The following is a 22815-nucleotide window of genomic DNA, read 5'->3' as shown; positions in this document are numbered from 1 at the left end:
TAGTGGCAATAAAAAGATATTAGTACGTATATATTTATTATCTATAATTATACACATTAAAATTATTGTTGACAGTATCGTAATATTATATTTATAATAAAAAATTATATAACAATGTAGATAATAATAAGAAAATTAATTTTATTTATACAGGATGATATGTGGGCTACTATTACTACATCATTAACTTCTGTGGGATTTGCACCTCAGAAACAATCCAAAGAATGGCAAAAGGTATTTATAAAAGAAATTATTAAGTATAACAAATGATAAGTATAACAATATTTAATCACACTACTATAATTGTTAAGAAATAATATATGTATATTTTACATAAATGCAGACATGGAGAAATTGGAAGGCAAATGTATTAAAGAAGTGTGCAGAAAAAAAAGTTACGCTGGTGGTACTAGTGGAGGACCACCAAAAGTTATAAGAATGACAGAATTGGAGGAAAACTTATTAGAAATTATAAATCCAGAAACCGCTGGCTTAATCGACATGACTGAAGGAGGAAATTTTAATAGGGTAAAGCAAATAAAGTCTACGCCTATTAATAAATTGCAAACAGAGGATTCTGTCACAATACACAGTATGGAGAATTATATAAAGAGAATTATATGCAAGGGCCAGAAGAATATCTATCTAATTTTGTGCAAATGAAAAGAGTATATATAAGAGTATATACTGCATTTTATATATTAATTAATAACTAATGTTTTTAATACGAATAATAGAGATATAATGAATATAAAATAAATATTGGGACTTAATAATTATAATAAATTCAAATAATATTGTAGGTAAATGTACTTCTATGTTGGCTCTGAATAAAATACACAAAGCAGATGATACAATAAAAAGAACATCAACATCTACAAGAATTTACAACACAGATTTATCAGCACAGGTAAGTAAAATAAAATAGATTATATTTTCACTTACTAATGAAATTCAAATAAAATTTAGACTAATCATTAAATTTAAATAATATTTGTAGAAATTTAATTCTAAGTTGAGTACTAATAAAATGTACAACGTCCTGGATGATACAGTGAAGAATACGTCATCTGCAAGTACAATTTCTGACACAGATTTTTCATAAGAGTAGTAATGAGGCAGGTATGGTCCGTCAAAACAAACCCCCCACCACCGTGCTATCGGGCGCAGAGGGGGGTGTCTGGTGTTTCCCCCACCACCACCGGGTCTAACAGAAAAAAAGTGATAGTTGGAGAGGGAAGGGTCAGGCTCGTGGTCAAGTAAGAGAAATTTATTTTTTGGAAAAATTTTCTGATTTTTTTAGGACTTGAACCTGGGTCCTCCGTATTGCTGATCCTGGTCCTGGTGTGCTGGGCTAAATAAGAACTTACTAGAGTAAAGGTTAGATAAGGCATTTATGTTACGTAGTGGGGCAGGTATGGCGCACGGGGCCGATATCGATTACTGCGCTGGTGGGGGGGGGGGGGCGAAAAAGCGCTTTGACGTTCTGCAAGCGGGGGAGGTATGGCTCTTGGGGCGATGTCAGTTACGGTGACGGTGGTGGGACGAAAAAGCGCTTTGGCGTTCTGTACGTGGGGCAGGTATGGCCCGTCAAAACAAATGACGTCACATAGTAAGCGAGCGTGTATAGCGTTATGCCTATGAAGCCGTCAACGTCTGATCATGAAAAAAAAAAGGATAATAAAACAGGAACGTACAGGTTCTGTCAAACGCGACAGTATGATGCAACGAAAGAAATAGTATTATCAGTGGCGTATATTACGATGTGTGCCTATTGTTGAAAGAGGTTACGGAATATCCTCTTTCAACAATAAAAGTAACGGAACTACTTATATGTAAAATGAGAAAGAGGAGTGGGTGAAAGAAATCGACAATAGTTTTAAATGTATAAATATGTAACGTTTATATTTAAAATTTTTTTATAAAAACAAAATTACTCAAGAAGTTTTTACAAAATAAATAATTGAAAAAAATATTCCAGGGATAATGATTATAATTTTCGTTTTGTTACTATCTCATATACAATTTGATTGAGGTAAAGCGAGATTATTTCTAAAAATGTTATTTCAAAGTATATATCGAGAAATGATAAATCTTTTAGCTGAATGCAGTAGGGGGGCTATGGGGATTCTAACCCAGGGAGGGTTGGGGAGAGGGGGGTCCTACCCACGTCCAAAAACAGATGTTTATCTTTGTGATTGATTTATAGGGGGGGAGGGGGTACTTTAGAAGCCATAAAACTGGTTTTTTTCTAATTTTTATGACTATTTTATGGTCATTTTATGTTTTTTCTCATTTTTTTATGACTATTTTATGGTCATTTTATGTTTTTTCTAATTTTTATGACTATTTTATGGTCATTTTACGTTTTTTCTAATTTTTATGACTATTTTATGGTCATTTTATCAGGATTTTAAACGCCGGCGCTTAAAATCTTAATGATAAAATTGCCCATAAAACGGGGGTGAGACTTCTTCCTTATTTTTTTTTAGGGAAGAATTTGCAACTGCGCCAACGTTTGGCTGTTAAGTGCCGGCGGTTGGTAGCTTTGTACCCTCGCGGAAAATCTTATCTTTGTGATTGATTTATAGCCGAGGGCACTTTAAAAGCCATAAAACTGTTTTCTTTTCCTAATTTTTATGACTATTTTATGGTTATTTTATCATTAGAATTTTAAGCGCTGGCGTTCGACAGCTTTGTACCCTCGCGGAAAATCGCCCATAAAACGGGGGTAAGACATCTTCCTTATTTTTTTTTTAAGGAAGAATTTGCAATTGCGCCAACGTTCGGCTGCTCGAACATTTTATGATTAGGATGTCGTAGGAAAAGAATAGAAATTTTTGGTTGACACTGTGACGAACAGGTCGGGTCGTTTTTATAGGTACAAAAGCGTTGACATTCGGTAGGATGTGTTAAGACAGCATTAGGCGAAATATAAGAAGGATGAGAGCCTCGTCAAATCATAGTACGATTTGAAAGCGCATAGAGGAAGCTGTGGAAAAAAAAGTTGAGTGGTTACTGTCAATTATTTGAATTGTTAGTGACACAATAGTGAATAAATGGAAAATATTAATTTCGAAGCGATAATAGACGAGTCGTCAGACGAAGAGCATGCGTTGTCGGATAGTAATTATATTAGTGATTGCAGTGATACTGATTTTGGCGACAACGTAGTAGAAAGTGAACAAGTCCGTGCGCAAAATCAACGTAAGATTTACGCCATACACTTTTATTATTCCACGGGTAGTGCTCTAGCTCTCTGTGCTTCGTGTATGGACACCTTTCGAGATGACATCGGAGTAATGTACGAAATACGGAGATATAAAGTTACATCACCCGATGAGGTGGATATGCGATGGTGCAGCAACTGTCAAATTTTATTACATATAATAATGTCGCGTAATATGTGTTATGTTTGCATACAAAAATAAAGAAAAAAAAACAAAATAAAAAAAAAATGAAAAACGTGGAGCAGAAAGAACGTGACTTGTTGGAGCGTTCCCACCAAGTCACCACATTGGGTGAATATTTTGGATGGCTGCAGCATTGCGAGGAGTTTATCGAAGAGCTTGAAGAACGCAGCCAAGCGTCCGCGACTCTCAATCGGAAATAGACAATCTTTGGTGACAAGAATTGCGCGACTCGAGAGTGCAAAAACTCGATTGTAGAGATAGTTTATACCCAGTGGTGGTGATTATAGTAGTGAAAATAACGTGAAAAGACTCATATGGTGAGAGATTGATACGGCGTTTGAGAGCCTCATCTTGACAGGTGCGGTTATAAATTATAATCACATCGAACCTCGTCAATTTTTGGAAGATGCGAGTGACATTATGCTCGAGCACGTGCGAGACGTTATGTAAAAACACAACAGTGTGAAAGTGAATACAGTGTTTAACGGCGAGTTTGTGGCGGGCGATAAGCATGCCAATAAATCAATCAATACAAGAAACTGTGAACTCTTACATACATCCGATTTACGCGAGTGGTATGAGCGGCGAGTCGTCGAGCCCACCCTTGCATCGCTCGAAGAATTTCAGGAACGCGAAAGCGGATAGGCATTATCACGTATACTAAATTTGACTGTAAATGTAAATAAATATAATTCTATGCGTGCCGGATGTTGCGTGCAATTATTGCGAAAGATAATATTGAAACGAGCAGTGGTTAATGTGCAATCTAAAGACAATGTATGTTTTGCGTGGGCGGTAGTGGCTGCTCTGTATCCAGCTGAAAGACACACAGACCGACAATCATCGTATCCGCATTATACAACAGTACTGAATCTCCAAGATATTGAGTTTCCAGTCACTCTTAATCAAATTAAAAAGTTTGAAATTTATAATGACATTTCAATCAATGTGTATACCATCGAAAATGAAAACATTACCCCGTTACGCCTTACGGAGCAAAAGAGGGACAAGCACGTCAACTTGCTCTACATGCAAGATGCGCGAGATATCGGATATTTCGCGTGGGTCAAGAATTTATCCAGACTTGTTAGTATGCAACTCAGCAAACACAAGAGTAAAAAATATATCTGCGATCGGTATGTATATTTAATAAAACCGTCTAAAAAATATTTAAAACAGGGATAACAAATTGTAACTTTTATTTTACAGATGCATGCACTATTTTCATTCGGACGAGAAACTACAGTCGCATACAGTAGACTGTGGAAAGATGAACGATTGCGCTATCCGGTTACCGAGCGATAAGGACAAATGGCTCGCATTCACCAACTACAACAGGAAGGAGCGACTACCTTTTGTCGTGTACGCCGACCTGGAGTGCATTTTGGTGAAAAAAGAAGAATAAAATTTTTATCAACATCACCAAGTATTTAGTATCGCTTATTATGTACATTGCTCGTACAATAATTCGTTATCCGCGTATCATTCTCGTCGCGAAGCCAATTGCGTTGCATGGTTCGCCGATGAACTTAAAAATTTGGCGCAACGTGTAGAAAATATTTTAACAACCAATGTCCCCATGGTAAATTTAACGCAAAATGAGTGGAAAGAATTTCGAAGTGCTACTCAGTGTCATATATGTGAGAAACCATTCGTAGAAGATGATACGCGCGTACGTGATCATTGTCATTTGACCGGGCGGTACAGAGATCCCGCACATTCAAATTGCAATCTAAATTACAAAGAATCTTTTTGCATTCCAATAGTATTTCACAATTTATCTGGTTATGATTCTCACTTTATAATTGAGGAAATAGCTACAGCGTTCAAAGGGGAAATCGATTTACTTCCGATAATAAAAGAAAAATATATTTCATTTACAAAACATGTTAAAGATACGAAAGACAAACCGGGAAAGCACATTAAATTACGTTTCATAGATTCATATAAATTTCTCACAAGTCTCGACAAATTGGCGTCTTTTCTGAGCAAGGATAAACTCAAAATTTTACAATTGGAATATAAAAATTTATCCAAAGATTTCAATTTATTAACAAGAAAAGGTGTCTTCCCGTACGAGCACATTGACTGCGTAGATAAATTGCAAGATGCGTGTTTACCATCGCGAGAATCATTTTACAGCTCCTTGACTGGTAACACAGTATCCGAGAGCGATTACGCGCACGCTGAGACTGTGTGGAAGCGATTCTCCATTCAAACGCTAGGTGAATATAGCGATCTGTATTTAAAAATCGATGTCTTGTTATTAGCCGACATTTTTGAAAATTTCCGCGAGAGTTGTATCAAGAGTTATGAGCTCGACCCCGCGTATTACTATACTCTTCCCGGCTACACGTGGGACGCCATGTTAAAGCATACGAAAATTATATTTGAATTACTGACAGACATTGACATGGTTATGTTTATCGAACGAGGTATACGCGGTGGTCTGAGTCAATGTTCCAACAGGTACGCGCGTGCTAATAACAAGTACATACAATCGTATGACTCATCGAAACCATCAACGTACTTGATGTATTTCGATGTTAATAATTTATACGGATGGGCAATGTGTCAACCATTGCCCTATGCCGATTTTCAGTGGGTCGATAATGTTTCCAATTTTGATGTATCATCGATCGCGCTCGATTCGTCTACAGACTACATTCTCGAAGTCGACCTCGAGTATCCGCAGCATCTTCACGATTCGCACACTGGCTTACCGTTTTGTCCGACACGCGACAAACCACCCGGCAAGTGCGAGGACAAACTTCTCGCAACCTTATATGATAAGAAGCGTTACGTGATACACTATCACAACCTGTAGCAATGTTCACGTCATGGTCTTCGTGTTGCAAAAATTCATCGTATATTACAATTCACTCAATCTGCGTGGCTCCGTACTTATATAGAACTCAACACAAAATTTAGAACACTGGCAAAAAATGATTTTGAAAAAAATTTGTACAAACTAATGAATAATGCCGTGTTGGCAAAACGATAGAAAATGTGCGCAATCGCGTAGATGTTAAACTTTTAACAAAATGGAACGGAAGATATGGCGCAGAGACATTGATTGCAAAACCAAATTTTCATAGTAAAAGCATTTTTTCGGAAAATCTAATCGCTGTAGAATTACGTAAACTCGAGGTGAAATTCTACAAACCAATTTCTACAAACCAACGCGTAGTCAATCGTGTATAAGATCAAAATTGCACGAGGTATATACCATTCGCGAAACAAAAATTGCTCTAAGTCCGTACGACGACAAGCGGTATATTATACCTACAACTACTGATACGTTACCGTGGGGACATTATAAGATACCTTTATAAAATATAATGTGTGTGATTTTTTTTTCTTGTATACATATTTCATATTTTATATATTGTAATGACTATTGGAAAGGATGTATTAATAAAGATTTTGTATATTTCAAATATTTCATATATTTTTATATTGAATACATTGTATTTTCTTATAAAATTAAATTACATGATCTTTATGTACCCAAGAATTGTGTGAACTATCAAATCCCAGCCATTTCACGTAAACCTCATCACTCCTCCTGCGCAGTACTTTCTCCACGAGATACACATCTGGATAATTCGCGCGATGCAACTCGTGCTCGTAAAACGCTCCAGCGATAGATTTTTTGCGATAATCCTCGAGTAGATATGTTACGAGATTAGTATGTTGCACTTTAATAATCTTAAACAACTCGGTTGTCCAATTTGGTGTGTAACCCTTTTCGAAAAGTTTTTTGTATTTACTAACGCGTACCAGGTCACCTACTTTAAATTTTGCAGGAGCAGCAATTTTTATACTGTTGTATACCGTATTTAAAAGTCTATCAGCGATCGTAGGAGTAACATCGATAGGTCTAATATTAATAGTGCGATGTTTTCGCGTGTTATATTCTGCAATGAGTCGGGATAGCGCGTCGATCTACTTGTAAGTTCCGTTCAGCGTAAACATCTTTCACATGTCGTTCTTCAGCGTGCGATTGAATCGCTCGATGACAGACGCCTTCAATACTGAATATGTGGAATAGTGATTAATGTTATGTTTCTGTATAAGCCGTTGCACATCGGTATTGTAAAACTCCTTCCCGTTATCAGTTTGCATATTTTTCGGGCATCTCTTGCTATCTCGAATTATTTTGGCGATTGCATCAGCCGTCTCGCTTCCACCTTTACTCTTGAGTGGTACAGCCCATGCATACTTGCTCACCACATCGATGACGGTGAGTATGTAGTGCTAACCTTTGTTGAAACGAGAATACGGACGCATCTCAACGATGTCGGCTTGCCACAGATCATCGTATCCCCGCACTATGACGTGTCTTCGGGGAAAATTTTTTCTCGCCGGCGCGTGCAGTTTGTTCACCAACTGCCGTCTCTCCAAACTATGTTGATTCTTTGCTTTGTCGGTTTTTCTCGATGACCGTTTGTTGTTCGCTTTTTTTCACTCATTTTATTATTCTTTAATAGCCGTTCTTGACTTGTTCTAACCTGTTCTAACCTGTTCTGACCTGTTCTGGACTTATTCTAGCCTGTTCTTGACCTTTTTTTTTTACCAGGCAGTGGGAGGAGAGAATGCATTTAGGCACACCCCCGGGTCCTCCCGGGGGTAGTGTTGGACTCACCCGGCCCGTCAGCGCGAGCGCCCGGCCGGTCCTACCAACTAAACTCTCCCCCTCGTGGGCGGGTGTTGAGACCCGCCCACTGCAGGTAAGTCGTGCTGTCTTCTCCATGTGTCCGGACCACGGGTACGCATGAGCTGTCTTCTGCGACCCGGACGGAAGCTAGGCTTGTGCAGCCATCACGGTGTTAGTGGTCCTCAGTTGTACTCTTCTGTATCCTGACCGGAAGACACTCCCTCGGGGACCGGGGGTGACGAGTAGGGGACCTGGGTTGGCATGGAGGTCCTTTTCAATCCGATCCATCCGTGTTTGGACTCATATGAGCGATAAGGATGATCATCGAGTCCTCTAGTTGTAAGGCAGGGCATAGATCCAAAAGGTTCTTCGTCCCGCCTTTTCCTGTTGAAGAATCTTAACTACTACAGCGAATTGCAGCTAGTAAGGTCTATCCTCTATCCTATACTATAACTAGAGTTAAATTTAAAACTAGCTTAGCTTACTTATTATTTTACTTCTAAGTTACACTAATTACTCTAAGTTACTCTTAATAGAGCATAACTACTGTTTGCACTTAACTACTGTTTACGGAGCTATTCGCGATAGCTGCTTCTTTGTACGACTGTCTTACGGCGCAATTAAGACCTGCCATCCTGTGTTTGCTAGGTAGACCTTTCTCTTTACACAGTGTACAACTGATTTCTCTGTCGCACATTCTAGCTACATGGCTGGCTTCACCACATTTGTAGCAACAGCCAGCTCGATCAATCGGTGCCCTGCACCCGCTACCTATATGGCCGAATTGCCAGCATCTATAACATTGTATAGGCCACTCGACGAGTTCGACGTTCGCAACCTATCTTGATTTTGCCTATCCTAACTAACCTATCTCCTATATCATACGGGCAGCTCGCGTATGCCACAAATTTGCCACCTCTTACTTGCCTTACACCACTGATTCTTAAGTCTTCCTTTGAGCACTCTCCACTGTCTGCCAATGCTGATGCGACATCGGCAGCACTAGTGGCTATGTCGAGGCCCAAAATCAGCAGTTCCGCACCGATCTGTGGTCTGGTGATCACCGCAGCCTCTCCAAGAACGCGCTTTATCTCCTATTTAAGACAGTCCGCCTTGTTCTTGTTGTCTGTGCCAAGAACCTCAATAATAAATGCTCCGCTAGCTGTATTCCTGGCGTTGGTCTTCTCTAGTCCAAGTTCCTGGATCTTTGGATCCTTGCGTGCGTTACGCATTGCCTCGGCGTATGACATCTTACTCGTGTCGACCCTGATAAGTACTGCAGCCTTACTAGCTAAGCTTACCTTCCTGTTGCGTTGTGACAATTTCTCGTGATCGATCTTTTTCTGAGGTTCGCTTCCTTGAGAGCTAGCTAAAGCTTTCTTTCTTCCTAAAGATTCCTTCCTTTCTAGTACTCTTTTCGGTGTCACCTTGATAGTCCTCTTAGTCCATTTCTCTTCCATCCTTTCCTTTTCTTCCTCTAGATTAATCCCATTTCCATCTTCCTTGTTTCCAAGGAGCTGTTGGGTCGAGTTCAGTACAATACCGGAATCCAGATCCTGTTCCCTTTTTTCAGGGTCCTCCTCGTTAGCAGGAGTCGCTGCTCTTTTTGAGGGTTCTCGTTGGAGACTCGTAACAACATCCTTCAGGCCTTCAGTCTCATTCTTCAAAGATTTGATCTCTTCCTCATGCTTAGTTCTTGCATACTTCTGTTCTTCCATTATGATCTTAATATATCCGGTAAGCTCAGCCACTCCGCTCCTAATGCTCAGTACAACGTCTTCGTTATTGCATCCGGCGGCATTGGCTGTCTTAAGTTCTTCTAAACTGCGTATCTTTTCGTTCAGATCCCTGTTTTCCTTGCACAGTATCTCTATCTTCTGAGATATCTTCTCGAGTTGGGCTCTGCGCTTCTTTTCTCTGATAGTAAGGCTTTTTTCTTTTTCTTCGTGCATTTTTCCAAGTGTACTAAACATATTGATTGCTCCGTAACACCTGGCGAACATCCTCCTTTGGTCTTGGAGCCTATATCCTTGCGACTCACCACAAAGTCGTAAACCTCTTCTATCCAGTTCCTGCCGGTGTTTGTTAGGACGTCATAATGATAATCACCGAGTCTCTCGAATGTCACTGTCTTAAGACTCCTACTGTTTTTGTCAAGTTTGAGACCAACTCACCTTTTTCGGTCTCATTCTCGCATAACACCTCAGTTTCTTCATCGCTAGAGGCGATATCTTCTGCATAGTAGGTAAGCACTTCTTTATGCATTACCTTCGCCATTATACTTACAGGTAAGTAAATTGTCTATATTGAGCTCTAAGTTTGTATAAACGACTATTCTAGGCCGTATAGTTACGGCCCTTATATTGCGCATGCGCACAAAGAAATCTACCATTAGCGGGATTCGAGACTCGCTATTCACCACGTGGAGAGATAAAGGAACCGCACAGTTCCCCTCGCAACCAACGCGTAACTTCCAACGTCACGTGTACCTACTGCGCATAATTTCAGTCTGTTTTTCGAAAAATGATGATCTGAATATGTCACTTTTATCTAAGAGAGCACCAAAACGCGAATATATCGACGCGCACGTCCTCCGATAACCTAAAAATTACTACGCATCTAAAACAGATTTTTGACCCCGATATGATATAAGGGGGGGTATAATACGTCCCAAAAATCCAAACGCGCATCCAAAATTTCACTCGCTGTGCCAGTGCGCAGCGCCCAAAATTTGCACTAGTGCCCCCTTATTTTTAGGTCTACGTTCATTGGTGAACACCACCCTGTCGTTAGTTTCACGATCCGACCCCAAGATCACAAGATATTCACGAAAACACTAACTCTTATCCCTAGTTATTTTCGAACACATTGTACGTACTCTATGTTCGTATTCTATGTCTCATGAAAATCCACTATATCCAACGCTTACGCAAACTTGCTGAGGCGACTGTACATGCGAGCTTATTTCCTCGCGCGACTATACCAGTCACCTAAAATGGCTGCCGCGTCAACTCCGCGTTTCGCACGTGTCCTAATGAATATATTTTATAGCGATTTTCGGTGTAAATAATCTTCAAATATGTGTTTAAATGATCGCGGACGCGACTACCCGTCCTCCGGGACGAACGAGGAGGCAGTATACAAATAGTGTGTTATCGATAATTAATTACTCGATCATGTTGTTCTTGACGGTTACATCAGTCCACTGTGTAATTATCGCTTACAGATAACTTATAGTTATTACTGTTGAGACGCTGGGATTGCCTCAAATGCATCGAGGGAGATGCATTGACAGTGTCATTGTACTGTCAGCAACAGTTTTAACATCTACGTGTTGCAGAGGTATTCAATTTTATTAGAAGCTGCATCCTTATAGACATCATGTAACAACGTAAGTAACACAAATATTCGTCTGTTTTCAGGTTCACAACTCAGTGCGTCTATCATACATCACCGCTATCGTCAATAATATATGCAGAACACGCCCAGTTGACAGGATACTGCGCCGTTCTAACCCATCGCTGTCACATCAATCCGGCGACGGAGAGAACAATAATCTCATCGACAACGCCGAATAATCACAATTTTAATTAGCTTCTATATTAATAGCTATTACACTAGGTTAATGTTGTACTTCTATTTACAGATCTTTAATACTGTTAGGCCGCAAATCAGGAAATAACATCTCGATATCGTTATTAACGACCACAATTGATATTCAGAGGTTCAACCACGCAAGGGTGAGTCTAGTATTATACATTTCTATAATTAACAGTCACTGATAGTTTGTACACCACTCAATCCATGCATAATTCCCCTCTTTCTATTTCAGATTAAATTATATGAATCATACATCTCACTGAATTCTACGGGAAAGGGTTTCCGTACAACATAGCCAGTGTTAGGAAACCTTCCTCAGAACCTACAACTGTCAACTCTACAGAGTATGAGAGTCTTCAACAAACAAGATAAGTTAATGTTAACCGTAATGTCTGTTTTAAATTAATATTAATATTCTAATTAACTATTCAGAAAAATATCTGTTCTAACTGTAATAATACTATTGTTTATTTCAGTGGTCACCGAATGCCAGCAGAAAGTCATCCGCCAGGGCCGCATGTCATTTTCGCTGGCTGACAGATTTTATAACCTCTCAATGCAGTATGTATGATGCATTACCACTATTTATTTTACTGTTTAAGATTATCCAAAAACGTCTATATATCTCTATTAATAAGTTATTTATAAAATAGAAACATTATTTTCAGACAACCCCTGGCCATCAACGCGATATAAAGTTCCTCGTCTGGATATAAGCTAAGTTAAGTAGACATTCCGCGTAGCGTCTGTTTTAAAATAAAATGTTCATTAATTAACACCTTGTTATTGTTGCAGATTTGTATGCCTGTTCCTATAACAGAGAGAATATCGAACAATCAAGTTGATCTTATTTCACTCAACTAAACTAAGGTAAGTTATAACTAATTTAATTATCAATTAGATATAAGCGTCTATTATAGTTTCGCATTCATTTAATGTTTCTTTTTCTTTTATTTTCAGGTACAACAACTCCCGAAGCCAGCAGAAGAAGGGGATGTTCTTAGGAAGAGATCATTGCGATGAACCAGGACATCAATCGTTGAGGAAGTCTCCGCACGCACACCGGATCCACGTACCATTTCCTGGAATAAAACAGCCGAGACCGGACCCGTACGATTATCCAGAGGTGGGTCCCTCCGATGATTACGATTGTGCCGTCCCTCACGGTCGGTCGTTTTTCGCCGATCTAGAATTAACCTCTGTAAACATCCAATTTTTTCCTCTTGCAGGGTTACTATTAACTTCGGACTGAAAGAATGCGGATGTCAGCATCCAGACAACATTATCAGAAAGGTATGAGACACTCAAAAGTTCAACAGATTATGACAGATTTAATAACCCAACCCTTTTATTAATTTAGGTTACTGTCATCATCAAAGCAGAGGGATCATCCGATTAAAGAAGAGACTTGCGCCTCTATTTTTAAGAAACGTACACTCTTTTTGTAAAATAAAAGTATATTTAAGTCTAGTTTATTAATCCCTGCTAAATTAACCAAAATGATTTTACATGGGCCATTGCACAGCGGTTCCACAATAAGCATTCTAACCACTGTTTCATGCACCCACACACCTCTGTAAAAAACATTGTCCTCGTTTCGTATTGTATCTTAGTAAAACACTACATCCGAAAATAATATCAACAAGTATATTCCTTTTTAATCCCTGTGGAGTCCACTTGTCATACTATCATTTTCCGTCTGTTGTCGCCATTTTAATGTATCGTCTGTGTCACCACGTGCTCCTTCCTTATTACCAACTTGTATTTGTAAAAGTTGAGTCAGGTGCACACCTACCAACTGTTTCTATACTCTGTTGCCATACGTGTTCGTGTAGATTTACACTACTATGTGTTACACTGCACCACATTCACTGTAATTTTATGTTGTAAAATGTATGTCAATGGTTTGTCAGTGAAGGACAGTATTAAGAATTATTAGTGAACTGTCATCATCTCCATTGTTTTAACCAGTGTATGGCATATCACACCTCACACTTTTGTTAACACCTATTGTACTTGCACTTCACTGTACCTGCACTTAGACCAGTATGTTAACCGGCCAAGTTTTTTACCACTAATAAATATAAATTAAACGTCCTGTCATAATAAAGAATTATTATCATCTATATTTGTTGCACAATTCACTGTCACTTTCCGCTTCTGTTAGCGCGGTTTCCCGGGCACACCGAGCGCGGGAGACACGTCACCGTGACGTCATCGGGTCACGTATACAACCGATTTATGCTGTTTTCGGCAATAATTAAGCGCTTCGATGACGGAAAACGCGCCACCACCCACTTTTGATACACACTGTTCTCACTAGTTTCAGTAGCTCACAGGTTTAACTATCATTAACGTCCGAAATGACACTTTACTGTTGTGCGAGGCCGACGTGGCCGTCACGTCATCCGCCCTCCACGTACGCGACTGAAACTTCTTACGGTAAAAAACACGCAAAGGCGACATTTTCCGCACACTAGACCGCACCATCTCGGTTTATAACAATTCTCTGTTAATCGCGAAACTGATTTCACGGCCTGAAAGGTCGAAATAAGCCCACTTCACTCTTAAACGTCGCCAGCGTGGACGTGACGTCATGCCATGACTAAAACGCTTTTCCAGTTAATTATCAGTAATTAACAAAGTCCACATTAACAAAAAGTATATGAATCAAGAGTATTCGACGCCGCGAATCACTCGAATCACCGTTTAACTTCAAAAACACGTTTCAAACCACCCGTTTTTATTCGTCTTGGCGGAGCGACCTCAGACACGTCCGCTCGCCATGCCAGATACCACCGAGCTCCAGCTTGTTCTTGACCTGTTCTACCCTGTTCTTGACCTGTTCTAACCTGTTCTAACTTGTTCTTGACCTGTTCTAGCCTGTTCTTGACCTGTTCTAGCCTGCTCTTGAGCTGTTCTAACCTGTTCTTGACCTGTTCTTGACCAGTTCTTAACCTGCTCTTGACCTGTTCTTGACCTTTCTTGCGTTGTTCACCGTCGTCCTTCACTCATTCGAAAATCGTTCTTGACCCGTTCGCAGCCTTTTTCGCAGTCGTTTTTGACTCGTTTGTAGCCGCTTTTGACCCGTTCGTAGCCTCGTTCACAGACGTCTTTTGACCGATCATCGGAGTTCTTGAGTTGTTTGTAACCTTGAGTGTAGCCGTTAAGAACGTGTTCGTAGCCTCGTTCGCAGCCCTGCTTGAGATGCTGATAGCCTCGTTCGAAGCTGCTAGATCGTTCACTGCCACTGCCACTCATTGTAGTTAGATAGCAGTTCAATAATTCTTCGTAGTTGTTCGATAATTATTCGCAGCCGTTCGATAATCCTTCGTAGCTGTTCGATAAGCGTTTGATAGCCGCTCCTAATCCGTTTACTGATGCTCATTCAGGTTGATAGCTGTTTCTGAGTTAGCGTTAGTCGAGCGTTGAAGTTCTTTTAGCACAATCTGTATTGCTCGCACGTCCTTCTCAAGCGAAGTCAGCTTCCCGTCTAATTCTTTCTGTCGATTCATTAATCTTTTAACGCAGGATTCCACGTACAGTTTGTTGACGGCATCAGTGTCAGCCTCTGGTTGCGCTATACGGCGAATCTTACGCGACCTTGCATCGAAGTCTGTAATGACGCGACACAAAGCGTTTTCGTGCACATAACTTTTTACCAATCCTATCCCAAGAACCGTTTGTGCCGGTTGCATCATATCTTGGATCGAATAATCCAAATTTGTTGATAGGAATTTTTTTCTGATGCTTCGTAAAGTGTCACGCAACGCTGATCGACTGATTAGTTTTGTCGAGACATCATTTAATTTATAATAATTCCTGCTTCGCGAAGTTCCTCGATGATCGACTGGATCTCGTCGTGAGCGTTGTAACCAGCTTGGCGCGAAGCGTTGAGCAATTGTAGCCGATCCACTAGCTCGTTGGGATTGTCCCAGTGCACGTAATCAATCATATTGTTGGTTAGCGTCATAGCGCGAGGCATAGATATCCCCCCTCCAGATTTTGTATTTTTCGATTCGAGTGACATCAACGGTGCAATTATATGTTTGTACTTGTACCCCCTGTTACCCTTCAAATGGCCCTGCGCATCATAATCGCGTCTATGCGCATTCGTCACCAATAATATGCTCTTGTATTTTTCCAAATCGTTCCCCCTCGTGTAAAGTTCGTCATCGGGAATTCTCTTGAAGATCAACTCGTACAATCCTGGCGTTCCAATGTACCGCACGTTGTCTATGATAATAGAGTCATCTTTGTTGATGTTGAATCGTTTGTTGCCGAGTCGCATTTCATTCTTTCTGTCAAAATAGACTCTATACACATGATCAATCTCGTGATTTCTGTCGCCACCGAGCAAAGCGCCTATGTACTTTTGCCCAAGTGGTCCAAAGTACTCCCGCACCGTTTCTTGACCTTCCGGCGTTTGTAACTTGTTTGGGACAAACGATGATTCGAGCATGTTGCCCGAGGTTTCGAAATCATCTTTGTTTACGCTTGTTGGTGCGGCTAACGGCGTAGAGGCTATCGACGGTTCATACAGTAAAATGTCCGATTGTTTCCTTTTTTCGGTGTCGCATCTTCCTCTTCCTCTTCCTTTTCCTGTTCTTCTTCCTCTTCCTCTAGCTCCTCATCTTTATCTTCTTCCTTCTCATCCTCCTTGTATCGCTTGATGGGTAAGATTTTAATCTTTGCGCTACTCTCCGACTTATTTTTCACCGCGATCGAGTTGTCGACAATCTTTTGCAGCGGCTCGATAATAGGTTTAAAATGGGTCTTGACCGCGATATCGTCATCGATGTTACCGGTCTTCAAAGCGCGATGTTTCTTGCGGATCGATTCGCTCGTTTTCGCAATCTCCTTCGCCATCTTTTCACGCTCGCGAATATTATCGCTCCCAGCCATATCGGTAGAGAGTGTTGAACGCTCGCGTTTCATCCCTCACGACAGAATGTAGGCAACGACTAATCGTTTTGTGGTATCGCAAACACGTTAAATCCGTTTCTGTATCGCCCGTTTGTAAGCAAGCTATCCTTGTCGATCACGAGAAATCCATACTTTGCTGCCAACAAGTACGACATAACTCACTGAAATCCTCGTATGACATGTCGATATTCACGTGATCGTTGTACACGTGTTTCAAGTTGGTGCCATCCTGTTTAAACAAGATTAGTAGGTTCGCGTTGTCGCGTAAAAGATGTTTCGATATTCTCGCGTATGTCTGGCAGAGATAGAAGCAGTCGACGTTCGAGCGTCCCATTGAAAAATATTCTCTTATCGTATTTTTTTGTCGCACGCCACGTCATCGAAAACGAAAATCGAGTTTGGACGTGCTTCGCTTGGTGGAATGACGTCACTGTTATTGGAGAATGTAAAATAGCCGATTTCATCGATCGACGTTAACAAATTCTCCAGATATCGATATTTTGGCTGTTGCAGTGACTTTGAATACACGTACACATTTTCAAAGCGGACGCCGTGCGGGCTTTCTATTAAACTAATCAACACGTTAGTTTTACCGCAATTCGAGGGGCCGCAAACGATTGCGCGTATAGTATTCGGCAGCATCGTACCGTGTCTACGCATCTCCGCGTTGTCCCCCATCGAGCGTAATCTGGCGTCGTAATTTGTCACGCGTATCGCGAAAGGTTGTCGCACGAATTTCATTTTCCCACTTCCGATTCGGATCGCACGCCTGTCTATTTATAGCTGCGCGGAACTACAAAGTGCTCAGTAATGAAAAAATGTTTGTCCTGCTATCAAGTCCTTACGAAATTCTCGATTTGAGTACTGAACAGCTACAGTTTGTATCTAAAGCAGTTTTATTGTGAATGTGTGGCAAATCACGTCCACTACGTGTGGGACAAATTTCCGGAATACATAAAAGCGGATTCGGAGGTTCAGACCTATCGTCGCTGTTTCGAACATTACAATCGACCGTGGCAACAAACGCACATTGACGGTCTACCGCCGCTGATAAAAGATTGTCGCGAATGTCAACGCAAATAGGTAGAGGTCTATTAAATCGTGCGATAAACTTGTCGTGAATGTCACCGCAAATAGGCAGAGGTCTATTAAATCGTGCGATAAACGCGCTTCCTATCGAATTGCATATTCCTGGATATCAGTTTTGCGGTCCGAGCACGCGGCTAGAAAAACGATTGGCTAGAGGTGATCGAGGTATCAACCCATTGGACGCGGCGTGTCGTGAACACGATATAGCGTACTTTCGGAGTAATGATCTTGCCGAAAGACTCGCGGCGGATAGGATACTCGCCAAGAAAGCGCAAACTCGCATCACTGCAAAAGATTCGTCTCTCGGTGAGAGAGCCGCAGCCACAGCTGTCTGGACAGCGATGAAAACCAAGACGAAGTTCGGTATGGGTTTAAAGACGAAAACGAAGAAAAAGAAGGTGAAAAAACGAATACTTCCGGTAGCAAAACGCGGGGGTGTATTACCAATTCTACCAGTGTTGGGCGTTCTCGGATCTCTGATTGGTGGAGCGGCTGGTGTAGCAAAGATGGTGAGCGATGGAAAAGCTACACAACGTCAGTTTCAAGAGATGCTACGTCACAATCGCGCCATGGAAGGTCGCGGATTGTAACTCGCGCCATACAAATACGGACGAGGAGTCTGAATGAGAAAGAAAAAAAAACGTCAAAGAGACGCTAAAAATGCCAGAGGGCGTAACTACCAACATACAATTGCTGCAACTAGCAAAACGTATGCACATTCCGTATTTTAGAGGTGTTTTTATCCGTGATTCATTACCGATCGGTAGTATATATCGAAACGAGAGCGGCATCATAAATTTGGATAACGCTAAAGGCTCGGGTACTCACTGGGTAGCGTATGCAAAGAGGGCGAATCGCGCTATATATTTTGACAGTTTTGGCAATCTTCGGCCGTCGAATGAATTGGTGCGATATTTAAATGTGACAAAAATAGAATATAATCACACATCCTATCAAACTTATAATCAAAGCATCTGCGGACAATTGTGCTTGCAGTTTCTCCGAATGGTCGATGCACGCGAATTTAAAGACATACATTGCGCTATTTAACTTAGTATTCGTTAAACAGTTTGGTCAACATGTCTATGACATTCACGCTGGCTGGAAAGAGCAGCGTTCTCGCGGCAAACTACTTTCCCAACGTAGATTTAAGCGACGGTGAATACGAGCTCGGTCTAGCGGATTTCGAGAGTTATCACACGATATCGAACGTGAATTCCTCGAATAATAAATTTTACTTTGGCAAAGACGATGCGGAAATTACGATTCCCGAGGGATCGTACGAGCTGCAAGCAATACATGAATTTTTGAAACATACAATTTCACGAAAACGTTTGCAACACACAGTTCGTGATGGTGATAAAAAACACACTGACGACGACGATGACTTTGAGGCTGGAGAATGGCCTATAGTGCTCCGCGCTAATTACAATACGATGAGGAGCGAGATCAAATGCGCCTACAGAATAAATTTTAGCAAGCCTAACAACATTGGATCGCTGCTAGGATTCTCGAACCATATACTGCAGCCGCGAAAATGGTACGAGTCGGACGTGCCGATTAACATTATCAACGTGAACATTATCCGTGTCGAATGTAATGTGACTGCGGGTGCGTACAACAACGGCAAACTCGTTCATATAATACACGAATTTTCACCAAGGGTACCACCAGGATATAAGATATCGGAAACACCGGCGCACATCATTTACCTACCGATCATCGTGCAGTACATTACGGATTTAACGTTACGCGTTGTCGACCAGGAAGGACGATTACTCGATTTTCGAGGAGAAGAGATCACCATTAGATTGCATATACGGCGGCGGCAAAATTAGCGTGTGATGCTCGTGTTGAACGGATCGAAAGACGTGAGAGACAACACAATCTTTACGACGCCAGCGACAACATCGACGTTTGCTAATATCCAATCATCCGGCACTAAGAAAAAGAAATTGAACGCATCAAACGTTGCGTTTTTACAATCTTTGGGATTCGCGGTGCAAAACATTTGAACGATGACTGACATTCTCAACATCGCGGACGAGCTAATCTTTGACGATCGCATCGTCAAGATTGAGACTCACTCCTACAACCCATTCGCCAACACAACGTTCGGACACAGTGATGAGATAAGAATACCCATATAACAACAGGATCTGTATACATTGCCGTATGAGAGTTTTTTATACATCGAGGGAGAATTGAAGATAAAGAAGCCAACTGCCGGATCCGATGTGGTACTGCAAAATAATTGCGTTGCATTCATGTTTGAGATTCGATACAAACTCGATGGTGTGGAGATTGATCGGAATAGAAACGTGGGAATAACAAGTATGCTTAAAAACTATGTAACAATATCATCCGATAGAAGCGTGATTATGAGAAATGCTGGCTGGAGTGAGCCAACTATTGTGGATGGACACTTTAATTTTTGCGTACCGCTCTACATGTTATTGGGATTTTGCGAGGATTATAGACGCATAGTAATTAACGCTCGTCACGAGTTGATCTTAATACGATCGCGCAATGACAACAATTGTCTGTTTGGAGCTTCGACGCTGGAGCCTATGATCAACATATTCAAGATACAATGGCGAATGCCACATGTGTTGTTGAGTGAAATTAAAAAGCTGTCTATGCTGCGCGCTCTGGAAAGCGGACGCTACCTCAGCATGGGTTTTCGCTCGTGGGATCTGTACGAGTTTCTGCTGTTGCAGCGTACAACCAAGCATTCGTGGGCCATTAAGACCGCGACTCAGCTGGAGAAACCTCGATACGTTATCTTTGCTTTGCAGACAGGTCGGAAGAATGTTATGTCCGAGGATACGAGTAAATTCGACGACTGTAAATTAACAAACGTGAAACTCTATCTGAACTCGGAATGTTATCCGTACGACGACATGAATCTGGATTTCGATAAAAACAGATGGTCGATTCTGTACGACACGTACGTGCGTTTTTGCAAAAACTATTACGGATACGAGTACCTCGAACCGAGTCTCACCGTCTCACTGTTTCTACATTACGGTCCGTTTGTGATCATCGATTGTTCTCGACAAAACGAATCGGTCAAGAGTGCAACCGTGGATGTGCGATTGGAATTTGGGTGTAAGGAGAATGTGTCTAATAATACGACTGCGTACTATCTCATCATACACGATCGCGTGATCCAGTACAACCCGTTGACCAACGTTGTACGTAAAATTACCTAAGTGTTTGCGGCAATAATTTAGAGAGGACGCAGGATATAAATCCAAGTGTTATGAGATGGTTGTCATTCTTCTTCTTAATTAACGAAGAGAGATCTCGTCATGTCTGTACCAACGTTTGTCGATCTGCAAGGATTTATCATTTCGAATAAATTCATCGCAAAGGAGGTGTCGGTGCGAAGAGGAACTGTTCTCGCATATTACATTTTTCGGAGTCCTATACCATGGCATCTCGTTACAAAATCCAAAAAGTGTCAAGCTTCATGGTTGGATGGCGAATCATCATGGACTACAATGGGAGGATGGAATCGTTGCGTACAGCATGGCGAAACGATTGATTACAACAGCTGTAGTTGAAAAAGAAGATGATGAAATGCAGTGTATTGTATAGGTTAAAGGATACCAGAAACGAGAATGGCTAGCTAATATGCTCGGCGACGATGAGAGAGAAAATTTAATCATCGAGACCTTGGATGCTGATTACGACGATATTGAATCTCTAAATAATCCAGATGTTAAAATACTATGCGATGTGGAAAACATGTTAAGAATTGCGCATTACAAAATATATTCAAAATATTTAACTGGTGGTTGCAACGCCAGAAAGAATTGCAAGATTTGGAAAAATAAAATATTTAAACATTAATATGTTTTATCTCTTATTCTCCCTCCTCATTTCCTCCCTCCCTCACGAGTCGTTTAAGAATTCTTTTTTATCCGAGTATCGTCTGTCCCTTCTCCTAAAAATTTCAGAGCACTAAAATATTCTAGAATCTCCCACCACATTTACCACTAATCTCCCCCCCCCCCCCACTACTTTAAAAAAGGGATGTCACGTATATTTGATTCTTCATATGATCAGTGTTGCGTTAACCGTTCGTAAAAGTGGTCCACTTTTGAAATCTGGAAATATGTACTACGTCGAAAGAAGGCGGTTCCAACAGAAGGATGAATAATTACGTACCGAGTCGTTATGAAACTCCATCGTTTGAGAACAAATGTAACAAGTAAGTTTTTGTTTAACTTCTTTCTTTTTTTTTCACAAATTGTTTTTTAAACTAATTTTATTTTTTTTATTTTTCTACAGCATTTCGTTGAAGCGTCGTACGATTCGTATACTAGGTAGACGATACGCATTGACAGCCACGGAATTCAAATTCCTTGAAATTGGTATCAACGTGGGTCCACCGAGTTACGTGGAAATTGTCATAGGAGATCATCAAGGAAAGGAACTGATATTATCTCTCGAAACGTGGAAGGGACTCTACGAACAACGTTGCAATATTCACAATTTACTGCGAAAGGACTCTAAAGATACCTATAAGTGTTGGACCGCTAACAGTGCGAGTTCATACGATTAACGATACTAAACTTATAAGTCTCGAATCTTTAAACGTACGCATGATGATGCTTGAATCGACGTTACACCGTATGTTTGATCTCGATCAATGCATTGATGTAACCTTTGATCGATTGGTTAGAATCACCGAGACAGTCGATACTAAGTTTACACAATTCTCCAATATCGCGTCCACTGTAACGGATAATAAAGAAATATCAAATGTAATACGCGCCAGCGACGCCTTCAATAAACATCAACTCGTTGATTGCGAATTGGCAGCTTTAGTTTTTAGTCACAATATGTAATAATAATAAAAAAAATGTAAAAGAGAAGAATAAAGTTTTTTAAATTTAAATCATGATATAATTTATTTGCACGCATTTCCCATCCGTGCTTCCTCCCACCCGTAAACAGTCCCAGTTCTCATACGTAGCTCGTTGCGGGGGATGACGTCATGCTGGGAAGGGAGAATGCGAAGCTAGGGACCGCGAGAGAGTAAGCGCTAGGAAAGAAAGAGATAGCGCGAGGCGAAGGAGAGCGAGAGAGTAAGCGCTAGGAAAAAAAGAGATAGCG

The 22815-nt window shown here is 40.8% G+C and overlaps 1 long non-coding RNA gene and 1 pseudogene across 2 annotated transcripts; both read left to right on the top strand.

The window, feature by feature from the left end:
• The first annotated feature begins 11071 nt into the window (after window positions 1-11071).
• LOC140675155 (uncharacterized) lies at window positions 11072-13487 on the top strand. Of its 2 annotated transcripts, XR_012048338.1 has the most exons (9): window positions 11072-11220; window positions 11300-11415; window positions 11496-11813; window positions 11906-12234; window positions 12342-12394; window positions 12469-12543; window positions 12634-12799; window positions 12903-12966; window positions 13034-13487. It is a non-coding gene; the product is annotated as an uncharacterized lncRNA (long non-coding RNA). The 2 variants fall into 2 exon arrangements; XR_012048337.1 differs by having other exon boundaries at window positions 12342-12543.
• A 3930-nt stretch (window positions 13488-17417) lies between these two features.
• Window positions 17418-22547, top strand: LOC140675343 (uncharacterized; annotated as a pseudogene).
• Window positions 22548-22815: the final 268 nt, after the last annotated feature.

This window comes from Anoplolepis gracilipes, chromosome 17 (genome assembly GCF_047496725.1).
Source record: "Anoplolepis gracilipes chromosome 17, ASM4749672v1, whole genome shotgun sequence".
NCBI lineage: Eukaryota > Metazoa > Arthropoda > Insecta > Hymenoptera > Formicidae > Anoplolepis > Anoplolepis gracilipes.
The sequence above is the reverse complement of the archived record's forward strand: the minus strand, read 5'-3'. Positions and strand labels throughout refer to the sequence as shown.